The sequence below is a fragment of the Bidens hawaiensis genome, unplaced genomic scaffold, assembly GCF_021521415.1.
Source record: "Bidens hawaiensis isolate Kalapana, Puna unplaced genomic scaffold, B.hawaiensis_p1.1 tig00052324_1, whole genome shotgun sequence".
NCBI classification, from domain to species: Eukaryota; Viridiplantae; Streptophyta; class Magnoliopsida; order Asterales; family Asteraceae; genus Bidens; species Bidens hawaiensis.
In genome coordinates this window covers 3,740-20,321 of record NW_027499399.1, presented here as the reverse complement: position 1 = coordinate 20,321, position 16,582 = coordinate 3,740, and the positions used below count along the sequence as shown (strand labels likewise).

Here is a 16,582-nt window from a genome sequence, read left to right as displayed (position 1 = left end):
ATAAGATATGATTAGCCACACAGTACCTCACTATTTGTGACGAAAAGTTTGACAATAGCCACACTTTAAATTAGAAAAAGCATTATGTGTGACAAACAATAAGACAATGGCCACACCACAAATACAAAAAAGTTTTTGACTAGCATGTTCACATTTTTAGACACATTGAAAACAACCTCCAGTGTCTATATGATATTTTAGCCACACAGTACCTCACTATGTGTGACAAACTGTAAGACAATGGCCACACCACAAACTACAAAAGAGTTTTTGACTAGCAAGTTCACATTTTTAGCCCCATTCACAATAACCTCTAGTGTCTATAAGATATGATTAGCCACACAGTACCTCACTATGTGTGACGAAAAGTTTTACAATAGCCACACTTTATATTAGGAAAAACATTATGTGTGACAAACGGTAAGACAATGGTCACACTATAATCTACAAAGGAGTTTTTGAGTGGCAAGTAAACATATTTAGCCACTTTTAATGTAATATCTAGTGTCTATATCATATAATTAGCCACCTTATTATTAAATTTAAGTGGCCATTTCTTTGCTATATCCACACGGTATAGGTCACAATGCAAGCTTAACACAACCCTATTGGCCACATTAATATAAATTTCATATGGCTGAAACATGAGTTCATGTGGCTATATAGATGCAATGGTCACTCATAGTAAATTGTCTTGTGGCCATTTTCTACCGCTTAACCACACTTATTGGAGAGGCTTCTTGATGGCCAACAACTAATGCCTGTACCCTTTAGCCACACTTATTACCACATAAGGCCACTAAAATCTATGTGTGGCCATATCATACCCACGGTGTCGCGACCTTTGGCCACATATGACCTGAACCAAATGTGTGGCTAAAGGCCTACGACCACACTTTTTTCGTGTGGCCGAAGGTCAATTTTCACGTAGTGGACAATGGCCACACCACAAACTACAAAAGAGTTGTTGACTAGGAAGTTCACATTTTTAGTCACATTCACAATAACCTCCGGTGTCTATAAGATATGATTAGCCACATAGTACCTCACTATGTGTGACGAAAAGTTTGATAATAGCCACACTTTAAATTAGAAAAAGCATTATGTGTGACAAACGGTAAGACAATGGCCACACCACAAACTACAAAAGAGTTTTTGACTAGCAACTTCACATTTTTAGCCATATTAACAACAACCTCCAGTGTCTATATGATATTTTTAGCCACACAGTACCTCAGTATGTGTGACGAAAAGTTTGACAATAGCCACACTTTAAATTACGAAAAACGTTATGTGTGACAAACGGTAAGACAATGGCCACACCACAAACGACAAAAGAGTTTTTGACTAGCAAGTTCACATTTTTAGCCACATTCACAATAACCTCCAGTGTCTATAAGATATGATTAGCTACACAGTACCTCACTATGTGTGACGAAAAGTTTTACAATAGCCACACTTTATATTAGTAAAAACATTATGTGTGACAAACGGTAAGACAATGTTCACACTATAATCTACAAAGGAGTTTTTGAGTGGCAAGTAAACATATTTAGCCACTTTTAATGTAATATCTAGTGTCTATATCATATAATTAGCCACCCTATTATTAAATTTAAGTGGTCATTTCTTTGCTATATCCACACGGTATAGGTCACAATGCAAGCTTAACATAACCCTATTGGCCACATTAATATAAAATTCATGTGGCTGAAACATGAATTCATGTGGCTATATAGATGCAATGGTCACTCATAGTAAATTGTCTTGTGACCATTTTCTACCGTTTAGCCACACTTATTGGAGAGGCTTCTTGATGCCCAACAACTAATGCCTGTACCCTTTAGCCACACTTATTACCACATAAGGCCACTAAAATCTCTGTGTGGCCATATCATACTCACGGTGTCGCGACCTTTGGCCATATGACCTGAACCAAATGTGTGTGGCTAAAGGCCTACGACCACACTTTTTTCGTGTGGCCAAAGGTCAATTTTCACGTAGTGTCATCATCTCTCTCTAGATATGTAGTCGAAACCATGATTAAGGTTACTATCATCGGCGACAGTTTATGAACAAAGGGTTTTGGTAACAACCCGTAATTGCTCCATCATTGTTTGATTGCTTTCCCTAGCGACGTCGGTGCTGCTGCAAGGGAAGAAATGCACAATGATTTGGTTTCGGATAGTCATGATCTCTGATGCACGGGGACGGTAGGAAGGTTAGGGTACCTGTCCCGGGGACGGCGACCGAAACACGTCCGAAACGCGTTTGAAACGTTTCCTGAACAAACCCGTTAAATGGGGACGGTCAACAAACGATTCCGGAACGTATCCGATGAATTCCGACACCACATACGGTATTTCGGCAAAAAATTCCGGCGCCGGAAAACCGATGAAGAAGATGGAAGAAGAAGAAGAAGAGGCGGTTGAACTTTTTTTAAAGTGTTTTAGGTTAAATTATAAGTTTAGGTTTAAACATTAAACCCCTTAATTTTACAATTGTTTGCATCTAGTCTCTAAACATTGTTAACATTTACATAAATAGTATTAAATTAGGTTATACATTTTAACATTTAACCCTTACTATCTAGACTAGGTTACATTTGGTTCTCAACTTGTAATTTTATACATAAAATGTTTAAATGACATTATATATAAATAAAAATTATATATATATTTATTTGTTATTAATAATTAATTACCTATGTAATATATATTTTTATTTTTTTATAATTTTTTTGCCGTACCGTTTCTTGATTTTTTGAGTTTTGTCATTTCCAGTACCCGTGCTCGTTTCCCGTTCCCATGCAACATAGGTCATGATTAGGGCTCGTTTATTGTCCTAGGGCGCCAAGTTGGGTTTCTGATAGCCATGAATATATTTTGTTTATGGCTGACGGTAGTATTGTTGGTAGCGGTGGAGATGGGAGATAGTTGATGTAAAGGGTTTTTGTGAGAGATAAGGTTGTTTAAAAGGTTTTTAGTTGCAGTAAAGGTGGTAGACGGTGACATCAATGGATGGGGAAGACGGTTGATATATAGTTGTAGTGGAGAGTGTTGATGGTGACAATGGTGTTGTGTGGTGGTGGTGGTGATGGCCTGAGAGAGAGAGAGAGAGGGGGGGGGGGGGTTTAAGTCATTGAAAGTGAGAGACTAATTTCCACTTTAATTTTTTTTAATTAGGTATATAACATGTAGCGTGCCACCTCAGCATAAAACGTCCACATCAGCATCTACACTAACGGAGTTAGGATCCGTTAAGTTTGGGAGTGCTAGAAACAAACAGAGTGGAAGTTAGGAGTGGTGGGTAACAAATCAAAAGTTAGAAGTTGTATCTACCAACGGGTGAAAGTTAAGAGTATTAAAAATCAATATCCCTATATGTAACAACGAATAAACATTGTTCCTCCATTCATTATCAAGGTTACCGATATGTTTGCATATAGCTATTCCTTTTAACAAGTTACACATATTACACTATTTACATATGTGTAATTGTAACTAGTATGAAAATGTTATTAAAGATATATACACACATTTGACACCTACGAATAATAAGTATTCAAATAATTGATTGTGGAAGTCTTACTACTTATACATGAAAATAACTATGAAACAAAAAAAAATTATGCAGATAAAGAGAAGACATGAAAATAACTATGAAACAAAAAAAAATTATGCAGATAAAGAGAAGACGTAAGAAAACTCTTTTCTTTTAATATATAAAACCACTATTAAGCTACATATATGTAACAACGAAGTTACATGTATGAATAATAAAATTTACGTATCATTGTGTTTTTCAGGTTAATGTATCGAAGAAGACATAACTAGAAATAATGATTTTGAAGCCTTGGTCAAACTATGTATCGGCCATATAGAGACCATGGATTCATCGTATGGACTATGGAGACTTGTATCAACTAAAAGATTCACGAACAAAAGAATCACAATCAATTACTGTTCAACCATGGACTAACCATAAAGAACGTGAGAAAATTAATCATCAACAAAGTCAAGAACAAGAATAATTAAGTAATGAATGAAAGATCAAGTGAAAGATGCTTTGAAAGCTATTAGTTTGATCTTTTTATGTTAGCTACTTAAAATGGTTAGATAACTTGGACGTCAAATCAACATTTTTAATGGTGATTTACGTGACGATGTATACATAGAACAACCTCCCGATTATGTCAAAAGGGAAGAGAAACATAAGGTATGCCTCCTTATATGTGTTTAGGCAAGCACTGTGTGCTTGGTACAACTGCATTGATTGATATTTTTAAAAACATGACTTCAAGAACTGTCTAGATGAACACGTACACCCCTTATGTTAAAGAAAACAATGGTGAATCTCAATTTGTCCGCCTATGCATGGATGATCTAATCTTTGCTGGAAATAGGCCAAGGTTGTATTCAAGAGTTCAAAGACACAGGAGTCTTGAATGACAAATTTAGGAACTTCTTGTTATATCGTTTGGGCATGGTAAATGAAAAAAGCATAAGATTTTTATCAAACAAAAGAAATGTACCCAAGAAGCATTAAACAAATTCCATATGGACAATGTCAGTTGATGCTCTATGCCAATGGAGGTAGGAGTAGTGACAATCGACTCAAGCATGTTTAGAAATCTAGTTGGAAGCTATTAAAGGGAATTATACCATTATATTGAGTAGATATTATTTGTGTTTATCGTTGATCTACTTTACTTATTTAGTGGATATTAGTTATGGTTATTATATTATATATAGGGCAATTGTAATCCTTTTTGGAACATAAAGAATGACAAACTATCGTTGATAACTTTCATGGTATCAAAGCCCTAGCTAGCCGCCACCCATTTTTTTCCAATTTTTTTTTTCGGCCATGGCCAACAACGATGATCCTTCAGGTGTAAAATCCGATGACAATCTACCCAAACAAACCCTTCACCCCGCCTACACCGTTACAAACATACAAAACAAAATCAGCCAGTTAGATGGCATACAAACTACATATTCATCTTGGGTTAAACTCTTTAAACTCAATGCCAAAGCCTACAAAGTGCTAGACCACATAGATGGTACAAAACCTCCTGAAGAATCTGACCCAAGTTACACCGCTTGGTCCGAGGTCGATGCGCTGGTTCTTCAATGGATCTTTGGCATCCTCTCGAGAGACATTCTCGCTCGTGTGCTCGACACCGATATCTCAGCCTATGAAGCTTGGATCAACCTTGAAAAAAATTTCTTGAGCAATAAGAAAGCTCGGGCTACGGATCTTCAACGCGAGTTCAACAACACCACACTCAAAGATTGTGCATCTATGGATGCATATTGTCAAAAGTTGAAAGATATCACCAGCCAACTAGCCGATCTTGACCATCCGGTAGATGAATCAAGCCTTGTAATACAACTCATAAATGGTCTCCCAAACGAACTTGACACAATCGACACCATTATAAACCAAGGTTGCCCCACGTGGGACGATGCTAGAGGTGAAATAAACCTTGAACTTCAAAGACAAGCGGCTAGGGAAGGTTCAACTCGTGATACTACGGTCTCAATCGGGCAAACCAACGATCGAAACACTGAACAACCACCTGCCCAAACGTATCCAGGTAGCAATTATCGTGGCAATAACTATGATCCTAATTATAATCAGAACATGGGTCCGGAGGTCGCTACCGTGGACGAGGGGGATGCGGTTCCAATTCGAGGGGTGCCTCTACTATGAGTAATCCAGAGACTTCATTCACATGGTCACCAATACCAACATGCCCACTATGGCCAACAACCTCCTGCCCTAGCCTATTTCGCCCCTAATTGGGCTCCTCCACCATCACCCTACCCATCTGCCCCAACTTACCCAACCCGAAATCAATCCTCTCATCCCACGACCCAATACCCGTTTCAAACCCAACAATTTGTTCAGCCCACTACACCCCACCAGGCCCACTTCATGGCACCCCCACTAACCCGACTACTGGATACGCTCAACCGGGTTTCGCATCACAAGCCTTTAATGCTCTCAGCCCGACTGACATTGGAACCACCCTCCAAAACATGAACATCAACCACAATTATCCGAGATGGTTTATGGATACGGGAGCATCGTCTCACATTACCTCGGATATCAGTAAAATAACTTCTCCCTTGTCTTCATCTTCAAATACTATATTCGTTGGTAATGGCCAAACTTTGCGTATAAACGGGTCCGGCAACGGCTTTTATAAACTCCCGAATAAAACTTACCACTTAAACCATATACTACATTCACCTCAAGTTATCAAAGACTTACTTTCCGTTCGTAAATTTACCATTGATAACCTTGTATCCGTCGAATTTGACCCTTTTGGTTTTACTTTGAAGGATCTCAAGGATGGACGCCACCTTTCCCGTCACAATAGCACCGGAGACCTCTATCCATTCACTCCACCCGCTTTCAAATTGTTATCATCATCAACAAATATTCCATGGCACAACCGTCTTGGACATCCTGGAGCAACTGTTCTTGATTATATTAGTCGTTATCTTATTTTCAATTGTAATAAAACTGTTGCATCATTTTTTGTCCATCATGCCATATTTCTAATAGTAAGCTTTTACCTTTTCATGATTCTCATTCTATTACTTATAACCCATTTGACATTATTCATTGTGATTTATGGACTTCACCAATTTTGAGTAATTTAGGATACAAATACTATATGGTCTTAATCGACAACCACACTCAATATGTATGGGTTTACCCTTTAAAATACAAGTCCGAAGCCTTTCCAACTTTTGCGAAATTTCACAAACTTATCCAAACCCAATTCAATTGCTTAATTAAAACTTTTCAATGTGACATTGGGGTGGGGGGGGGGGGGGGGATTTGACAACAACAATTTTAACACCTTTGCCCATAATAATGGACTCGTATTTTGTTTTTCGTGTCCTCAAACGTCACAACAAAATGGGAAAGCCGAGCGAATGATTCGTCGCCTAAATGATATCATTCGTGCTCTACTTATTCATGCTCGACTTCTGTCTACGTTTTGGGTGGAAGCTCTTCACACGACCTCATACCTACATAACATTTTACCTACCAAGGTATTTCATTTTCAAACACCCGCTTTCGCTCTTTATCACTGTCAACCCACATACGAACACCTTCGTGTGTTTGGCTGTGAATGCTACCCTAACTTATCCGCCACTCAACAAAATAAACTTTCACCTCGTTCTATCCGTAGTGTCTTTCTCGGCTACCCGTTGATTTTCGCGGCTATCGATGCTACGATCCTCTCACCGGTAGAGTACATCTATCTCGACACGTCACATTTAACGAACGAAAATTCTTTCCCATTTAATGAGCCATTAAACCAAACACTTATTCATTCCTTGAAGAACCTTTTCCTTACACACACATCTATCCTAACTACCAACATAGTTCTACCCCACCACCCAAGCCTACCCCTAAAGACCCACATTATGAATCCCAATTTTCAACACAAAACCAACAACCTAACATCACTACACCTCCTGCTTCACTTTCCCATGCACAACACACCCCACCCCACCTCACTCATTCCAACCTTCTGACCAACCAAATACCACTCATACCTCCACTCCGAAATCCATAAACCAACCCACAACCCAACCTCCACCCTCCCCACACACACAGACCACCTAGAAAATGACCACCCGATGCTCACCAGGTCAAAGGTCGGCATAATTAAACCTAATCCTCGGTAAAATCTCGCTGCCACCTTTACCGTATCGCCTCTTCCCACCTCATACTTAAAAGCCATGTCAGACCCTAATTGGCTACGTGCCATGAACAATGAATTTAGTGCTTTACAGGTTAATGACACGTGGGAGTTAGTTCCTAGACCACTGAATCAGCCGGTCATACGCTTCATGTGGTTATTCGGACACAAATTTAAAGCGGATGGTACATTTGAAAGATACAAAGCTCGTCTCGTTTGTAATGGTAAATCACAGACTGTTGGCATTGATTGTACGGAAACTTTTAGCCCAGCTGTTAAACCGACAACTATATGAACGGTACTCGCGTTGGCCGTATCACGAGCTTGGCCGATCCATCAGTTAGATGTCAAAAATGCATTCCTTCGCGGTATTCTTAAGGAAACGGTATTTATGAAACAACCGTCTGGCTTTGTTGACCCGGCACGGTCAAATCATGTTTGTCGATTAACGAAATCTCTATATGGGTTAAAACAGGCGTCTCGGGCATGGTATAACCGATTTTCAACTTTTCTTCTTAGTATGGGATTTAAGCATAGCTTGAGTGACACGTCGCTTTTTATATATCAACAAGGAGAACATCTTGCTTATTTGCTACTTTATGTTGATGGCATCGTACTTACTGCTTCAAATCAACATCTTCTAGGTGTTATAATCGCCCAGTTATCTGCCGAATTCGCGATGTCCGACCTTGGCCCACTTTATCATTTTTTGGGTATCAACGTAACACGAGACAACCGTGACTTATTTTTATCTCAATCTCAATATGCTCGCGATATTCTCCATCGAGCCAACATGACTGCTTGTAAACCGTGTAATACGGCGGGTCGACACCAACTCCAAGTTGAGTGCCACTGAGGGTAAACTTTTAACAGATGGCACTGAATACTGAAGTATTGCCAGGGCTCTTCAGTATCTCACATTCACTCGACCTGATATCTCCTATGCTGTTCAGCAAATTTGCTTGTTTATGCATGCACCACGGGATTCTCATTTTACATTTATGAAACGTGTGTTACGCTACATTCATGGTACAATTGATCTTGGGCTTCGGATTTCGGCATCTCCTGGTCAGTCACTTGTCGCTTACTCTGATGCGGATTGGGTGGGGGGGGGGGGGGGGTTGTCCCGACACTAGACGCTCCACCTCGGCTTATTGTATTGTTCTCGGTGACAACCTCATCTCCTGGTCCTCTAAACGACAACCCACCATTTCTCGTTCTAGTGCTGAAGCCGAGTATAGGGGGGTCGCTAATGCCTTAGCCGAAGTGACATGGATCCGTAACTTACTTCTTGAACTCCGTGGCCCCGTTCGTAAGGCAACGATCGTTTATTGTGACAACGTGTCTGCTGTTTATCATTCCGGCAATCCTGTTCAGCATCAACGCACTAAACATGTTGAGATGGATATCCACTTTGTTCGCGAGAAAGTAAATATTGGCCATATACGGGTGCTTCATGTTCCGTCCCCGTTACAATATGCTGATATATTCACTAAAGGTCTTCCCCATCATCTATTCGACATGTTTCAGAACAGCTTGAACATCTCCACGTATTCGCGTTCAAACTGAGGGGGAATATTAAAGGGAATTATACCATTATATTGAGAAGATATTATTTGTGTTTATCATTGATCTACTTTAGTTATTTAGGGCATATTAGTTATGGTTATTATATTATATAGGGCAATTGTAATCCTTTTTGGAACATAAAGAATGACAGACTATCGTTGATAACTAGCATGCCGCTAGTCTAATTAGTGTATTCATGTAGGATGCTCAATTTTGGATATCCGAATTTTGGATGATGGATTTCAATATCCGAATCTATATTCGTGATTTCATTTATGGATTTAGTGGCTATCCAAATTCAGGAAAAAAATAAAAATCCAAAAGCTATTTAATAAACTAAATAGTACTTTTATTTAAGAATCAAAAAAATATGTTCTCGATATCCGAAATTAGGGTTAACAATTCACAAGTTGGAAGCCTAAACTTTATATCAACTAATTAATGATTATTATTTAATAAAATGTAAAAAGATATTTGAATATCCGAAATTATCTGCATTTTTTTAAAAAGCACATCTTAATTTGAATCCAAAAATTTGGAACCCAAAAACTTTCAGATATTCGTATTTTTGAATATTTTGGGTTCGGATTCAAACTCGGATCTTTTTGCATACTCCTAGACTAGCATTTGAAACAAGAACACTGGGAGTAATTTGGAAAAGGTTGACATAGGTATTCGTTATCACAAGGTTTACAATTAATGGTAAATGACTGCTTACGATGTTTTTGTAGCAAAAGATTGACAACTCACATTTAATTGCTATGGGGATAATGATTTTTGAAGAAAGACTTCAAGTTCAGGATACATTTTTATATGATTCAGGAGCCATCTCTTAGCAATACAAGAATAAAAGGTAATTGCTTTGTCATTAATATACACATAGGGGCTGTTTGGCAATTTAAGTGTTTAATCGATAAGATGTCTGATTGATTAAGAGATGGTTTTTGAATAATTCAGCGTGTCTCTGAAACTTCACAATTGTGAAGTTTCAGGAGTCGTTAAGAGGTTTAACCAAGCACACTTAGCATGATTCAAAAGTAGCCTAATGATGGAATCATTTATAGGCTATCCCCATAATATATGTGCGTAGGGCTTGCTAATTGAATGTGAAGCTATTTGGATGCGTTCATGGAATTCTTAATGAGCCTAAGAACCCACAGGAAGGTCCAACAACTATAAGTTCAATTAATGATAAGTCAACAATTTCCATGACTGGAAATCCGGTATAAACGGGAAGAGTAAGCACATTAGCATCGTATAACATTTATTTAAGAGAATGAATCAACCTGTGAGAGGCTGAAGTAAACTTTTGTAGAACAAGCGATCAAGTCGCGTACATGTTCATTCTTTACTAAAGCATTCGGGGTTGGAGCTTTTAAATATATTGAAAGAAAAACTAGACTTTAGGATTAGACACTAAATGGTATGAACGATTAATGGTCGGGTAGTTATTATTTCTAGCCGCCACCATTCCCTTTGTATACATATATATTTGTATATGTCGAAATCACGAAATGAATCTTACCTGATCCATGACGATGTTTCCACGAATTTTCGAGATGAACGAACCACGTCTTGATCTTCTTCTTCTTCTTCTGCGGCGCCTGCGACCTGCAATGTGTAGACCTGCAATGGTTTCGGGGGTGTGGAGGCGACTGCTAAGATATCCTGAGGATTTCTTGTTCACAGACACAAAAAGTGGTGGTGGCTCTTATTGAGCATGACCCATGATAAGGAGGTGGAGACCTCCTTATATAGAGTCTCATGGCCACCATCATGGTACCCTAATGGGCCTAGCCCAGTTAGGGTTGCCTCCACAAAACCCCCTCGGCCCAATAACATCGTATTAGTCCATGTAATGAAATAAGCCAAACATAATAGATTTAGGGTCGTAGAACCAGGTTTTAGTACCATACCCCTACAGTATATATACAATACTCAGTAGTAGTGTAGAATATAAACTTTCTTTTTAACAGCTTTTAGAATTACCCATAATACCCAAATAAGTCCGTCTTACTGAGATGGGATGCCAACCGTTCATATATTTATTTTGACGCTTAATGTATGAGTCACTTAAGAATACCATCAAGCAGGAAACTCCTCACACTCTGAGATAACCCTCAATCTTGAGTTAGGTTTCGAACTTAAGACTTTAAGATCTCAAGCCTAAACAAACAATCATACTCATGTCATTAGAACGATCTCTCAACATTTAATGTTATTTCTACTTCTACATATTCAGTTTTATAGGCCTGCCCCAATCATGAAACAGTTAACCTTACTACCTCCAATAAACTTGTTATAAGCCTGAAGATAATTTAAAAGCCTAAAAACATTCTTCATTTAGTTATGCTTCATGAGACGGCCCTATGCACAGCTTGAAATGACTAGATTTGGGACTTTATTTTTTTTGGGTAGTAGCACTTTATTGGTAGAGGGTACGTGATTATGTTGGTTCTTTTAATAAAGCGTACTTAAAAATCTATATTCTTGCTCAGATTCCTTTCTTTTTAGACTGCGAAATCACTCACACACACGTTTTCTTCTTCTTCTTTAACCCTTTTCCTATCTGCTTACCCTTCACTTTTTATTTCGTTATTTATTATTTACTTTTCCACACACTGAGATAAAGACATATGTATGAGTATATGTGTTCTTTTTGACTGTATAATTGTGTAATATCCATTCCTACAACAACTTGGACCATCATTAATTATATATCTCTCCAACACAAAACACGAACATAAGGATTGGAAGACTTGCATGGTTTTGAGTAGCAATTATTGGCATTTTAAAGGTCTCTAGCTTCCAACTTTTTATTACGTACTCATATTTATATGATCATATGTTGTTATTATTATTACAAGATGCGTGTGTAAATGTTATAGTTATAGATGACAGCTGGGTCCTGCATTCTTTTGTTGCAAACTTATGACTGACGAAGAATATAATATTGGTGTCAGGAAGTTATGAAAGCTAGCGCACTGAATTAGCTAGCTAGGTTGCATGCCTTTCTTACAGCGTTGGTGAAAGAAGGTTCCAGTTGCATTTGGCAAAATAATATTTCTATTATGCTTGTTAGCAAAATCACGTATAATTAAGTAATTAATTTTATCCTTGCAGCATGTAAAAAGACGTATATATATGTTAACAATGAATTTTTTTTCAAAGAAATAGAAAACTTGTATTATCCCCGCCATGCATGCTGTTTAATTAATGAAAAAAGACCGATTAACTTAGTTTTTCACTCATCTCTCTTGTGTTAAAAATAAACAATCGTTATCAAGAAAAAACTGAAAGTAATACGACGTATTCACGTAAGGATATTGACAAATTTAGGTAAATGTATATACGTAAAAAACGCTGTATATGGATGTAATTTAGCTGTAAAGTTAGAGAATATTTAAGTTTTCGTTCATTAGAAAAAGTAAATAAATATAAAAAAGGCTATGTTAAATGCAATTTATTTCAAAGTAACAGTTTCTTGTTAATTTTATGGTTTGTTTGAATGAAGGCAGGAGGTTCAAAAGATCTAGAAATGAAAAAAATAAAAGTGAATGATAATTAAAGTTTGATTGTTGTTATGCATTTTTCCAATTACACGGATTGCATTCATACCACTGATTATCATGAGTAAAGATTCCTTAAATGATTTTATTCATAATAAAGTTCTAGCTTGTCGCAATTGATAATTTCATATGGTAAGTGAAAATGCAACAATAAGGTCACGGGGTATACTCTAAATGAAGAAACACTAATTGACCCCGGGCAAATTACGGATAATCTGAGGGTTAAATAGATGTTTCCCACGAGGTTGAGGTCCAGCAAAGAAAGTTGTTCTTCAGGTGACCTGCAAAACAGACACCGTAAGCTCGTCACTGAGAAGGGGGGGTTCCTCCTTGTGACCACCCTCCGGTGTGAGAATCAGACTAGATTGCTCTGAATATAAGTGTATATTAAGAGGTTGCTAGAGAAGATAAGATAATGAGATATCAGATAATGTCCTTACCATTCCAAGGTGTTGGAGTATTTATAGCCGAAGGTAGGTTTCCAAGAAGGTACAGCCGGCTGAATAGTATTCATGTTCTACCAACAGTGGGCTACGCACAAGCCATGCTGGTTGGTGGATAGGCTGCGGCCGATAGTGACAAGGCCGGCTGTATACTGTTCCTTTACTGCCGGCTATGCACTGTTCCACCAACTGTAGGCTACGCACGTCCCACAGTGAGGGTTGGTGAGTAGGCAGCGGCTAATAGTGACAAACAGTACTAGAGGGTGCTTCTCCTCGTACTGTTGTCGGTGAGCTGTCACCCTGTGATTGGTTCATGGGCTGTTTTGGTCAGATCGTCTATTTTTCCCATACCTTGGCAGGTATAGTACAAAAGATCTTCCAGAAGCATACGGACTGGCTCATTTGGGCGGGAGTATTCCCGCCTTGCTCATTCCTTCAGGTGACATTACTGAAGTATCAAGAGTTAGTGCCTTGTGCGTGTAGCCTTGCTATTAGTGCGGGTAGCCTTCCCTGATGGCTTGTATCCGCAGCTGCGAGAACAAGCGGGGTACTTCACCATTGGGAGGCTTTCCCTGCGGGAACAGCTGGCGTACTGCGCGTAAGGTCTTCATCTCTGGGCATGGTGGGTCCTGCGGAAGCAGTTGGTCCTTGCGCAGACGTCCCTCTTCAAGGTGAGTCTTGCGGGTCCAACTAGGCTCTGCTGTGACCTACCTCTTCATTTTATGGTTTGTTTTGAATGAAGGCAGAAGGTTCAAAAGATCTAGAAATGAAAAAAATAAAAGTGAATGATAATTAAAGTTTGATTGTTGTTATGCATTTTTCCAATTACACGGATTGCATTCATACCACTGATTATCATGAGTAAAGATTCCTTAAATGATTTTATTCATAATAAAGTTCTAGCTTGTCGCAATTGATAATTTCATATGGTAAGTGAAAATGCAACAATAAGGTCACGAGGTATACTCTAAACTATACATAGGTTAAAGTGACATGACACTTTAAAGATGGATTAAACCACTCCTCACCTGTGTTAAGTGTGTTAAAATGGCCCATGGGTTATGCTTTTAACGGGTTAAAAAGAACAATATGCATTAATTATGTATTAATTACTAATTGATTTGTTATATTAATTATGTGTTAAATGAGGGTTAAACCATTTCCTTTGGATGATATAAAGTGAAAGAGAAAAAAATGAGTGATGTGAAACTTATGTGAAGTTAAAATGGGTTAGAGTATACCCCATGGCCTAAGAAACTATTTTCATGTTAGCTATGAGCTAATTAATATATAAGAGAAATAATAAAGTAACTAAACAAGGGCTAGCTGCATATTTCCAAAATAAAGATTCTGATTATCATAATATCTTCATAACATAACCAAGACAAACTAGCACACTTTGCACACAATTTAGTAAAGTAACGGTAATTAAATTCTAGCGTAAAAACATAAGTAGGATTAAAAACACTTTATTCTACTTACCATCATACCGTCACACTGCATTTAATAAACACACAGTGACCCTACCATTGTTTCTCCATCTTCAGCAATAAACAGTCTAGGGTTTGGAGACTGGAGAGTGAAAGCTAGTCAACACTGCTGAGTGCTTCTAATTTGATGAACATATATCAATGAAGATCCCCAAAGAGCAAGATTATATGAAATGCGTTGTTGGAGTAGAAGAAGTATTGACACCAGAAATCTCAGCCCAATTATTTCCCACTTGCCATGGTTGTTGATTACTGTTATCAGAGATACCGATAACTTGTCTTGATAAATTCAGGTCTCGGTTTCCTTCGACCTTTACCGGAGGATTTAAACGAGAATTCTCAAGCATCGAAGATGCTGGTGCTTCAACTGCACCTTCACTTTGGTAGAGAAATAAGTTATCATTGTTAGGTACTTCAAATCCTGCTAAGAATGGCAATCTCCAACTCTCACCACTTCCAATTGACAATAAATTATTGAAGTTATTGCCATTTGAGCCTCCAGTTCCTAACTGGAAACTACTCATTTGATTACTTTGAGGATGAAATCCACCAAGACTTGATGTGAAATTACTAGCAACACCTCCATAGGATCCCATGAAGGGCATTGGAAGAGATGGAGGATGTGAAAGTTGAGTACTTGATGCCATGTTTTCATTGCTACACCTTGATGGACTTCCACTTATGGATTTAGTCCCCCTTTGACTTGGAGATCTTGATCTTCTGCTATTTTTGTTACTTCTTTTGTTCCTCCTATAACCGCCTCCCACCGGAACATTCTTAGAGCACCACCACGTGTCCAATAACGCCTGCATGTCTTGCAAAAGTGTCGAGGCTGCGTGAGGCTGTAGTTGTTGAAGTAGCAAAACTTGGTGTTGGTTGAATCACAACGTGGACAGTTTAATCCTGGCTCAGGCATGGGTATTTTCGCCAGTCTAGCGCGATCCACCATAGATCCAGGTCTAACTGATCCTTCTCCGCCGCGTTGTGGGGGCACCTGTTGTGACTGGAAATTAGGGTTTTTCCACCTCCACCATCATTATTTCCTAGCTGATGGTTTGATTGTTGCAACTTCAATAAAAACACAATAACACAAAGGTTTTAGATGGTACTTACACATATATACTATCATGGTATATTCAAGAAAGGAGTTTTAAAGAAGATATGTAATCTTCTTTACATATATGCTTTTTTCTTTAACTTTGATTGGATAAAAGATTAAGAAGATAAGAAAAGATAAAGAAATGATTTCAAAGAGGAGAAGATAGATTAAACATCATATATACCTGTTGATGCCAATTCATGTGGTGATCTAGAAAAGGAGTAACAGATGGGAAAACCATGGTTTAGAAGATTTGATTTCTTTAACTTTCTCTTTTATAAAGGTTCAATGGTTCTTTGGAAATACATGGAATCAAAAACAAAAAAGAGAGAAAGAGAGGAGAAAGAGAAGGATGGTAGGGGAGATAAAGGAGAAGATGATGGAGGAGTAGAAGTAGTCTTTTGATTTGCTTAATATTATTGATTTCTTTTTAACTTTTGTAATGAATTTAAAATGTGCATCTCTCTTTTTGAATATATTTTATTAGTATTATGGTTCTTGAGAGTGAATGATGTAAGTTACTTAGCCATGAAGTTATCTCAGAGACTTTGTGACATACTGCATCTTAGTGCTTGGTAAAAAATGAAAAGTGTGACCCCTTGCATGTATACATAATGTGTATCTACATGTGCATGCATGGATGAAGAGAGAAATCATATATAGAAAGAGAAAGTGTGATT

General features: G+C 38.0%; 1 pseudogene across 1 annotated transcript; it reads right to left on the bottom strand.

The window, feature by feature from the left end:
* Positions 1-14,811: 14,811 nt before the first annotated feature.
* Positions 14,812-16,281, bottom strand: LOC143599529 (dof zinc finger protein DOF3.6-like; annotated as a pseudogene). Its single transcript, XR_013147309.1, has 2 exons — positions 16,087-16,281; positions 14,812-15,871 (listed from the first exon to the last, which is right to left on the bottom strand). The product of XR_013147309.1 is annotated as a dof zinc finger protein DOF3.6-like (transcript).
* Positions 16,282-16,582: the final 301 nt, after the last annotated feature.